Below are 858 nucleotides of genomic sequence, written 5' to 3'. Positions count from 1 at the left end.
GCAAACTGTTTAACTTCTCAGTAAGCAACATTGATGTCTGTATATATTTGTGTATGCTGTTTTGTAAAAGCGAGTGTGAGTACGTGTGTGTTGGCCTGCTCATTCTGATCATTTATAAGAGAGCCACAAGACGATTTCAGTAGTCTGATCGAAATCATTGTGTGTGTGAAAGGAGCGTGATATTTCAAGTTAAAATTGGCCAGGAAGCTGTTGTGTACTATGGTATTACATACGTGTGACAGCATAACGAACTCTTACTGTTGCAGCGTTATAGATAGTGTGGGGTGGCTGTTCCCTAACATTCACCATTTGCCAACGGCCTTGCCGCAGTGGTAGCACCAGTTCCCGTCAAATCACTGAAGTTAAGCGCTGTAGGGCTAGGCTAGCACTTGGATGGGTGACCATTCGGTCTGCCGAACGCTGTTGGCAAGCGCTGTGCACTCAGCCCTTGTGAGGCAAACTGAGGAGCTACATGATAGAGAAGTAGCTGCTCTGGTCTCGTAAACATATTACGACCGGGAGAGCGGTGTGCTTAACACATGCGCCTCCCTATCCGCATCCAGTGAGGGATGACACGGTTGCCGGTCGGTGCCGTAGGGCCTTCATGGCCTGTTCGGGCGGAGACTTTTTTAATACCTACCAGTTACAGTTAGATTAAACGTGCGTTCTTTCAACTAATTTTGTAAAATTATTTTAACGAATTCATCAGCCGTAGTAACAGAGGTAGGTTGGGCTAATCAGAAGTGTCAGGGAGGTAAGTTAGGACTGCTTTAGTATGTATCCACTCAGCGCGACCTGTTTCTTACGCTTCAACTTATATGTATAGGTTATACAACGGGACCTTTCTCCTTAGCTTTA

At 45.7% G+C, this 858-nt stretch overlaps 1 pseudogene; it reads left to right on the top strand.

The window, feature by feature from the left end:
- Nucleotides 1-311: 311 nt before the first annotated feature.
- On the top strand, nt 312-429 carry LOC126417406 (5S ribosomal RNA; annotated as a pseudogene).
- The last annotated feature ends 429 nt before the right edge of the window (nt 430-858 follow it).

The sequence above is a fragment of the Schistocerca serialis genome, chromosome 8 (assembly GCF_023864345.2).
Source record: "Schistocerca serialis cubense isolate TAMUIC-IGC-003099 chromosome 8, iqSchSeri2.2, whole genome shotgun sequence".
Taxonomy (NCBI): domain Eukaryota; kingdom Metazoa; phylum Arthropoda; class Insecta; order Orthoptera; family Acrididae; genus Schistocerca; species Schistocerca serialis.
The sequence above is the reverse complement of the archived record's forward strand: the minus strand, read 5'-3'. Positions and strand labels throughout refer to the sequence as shown.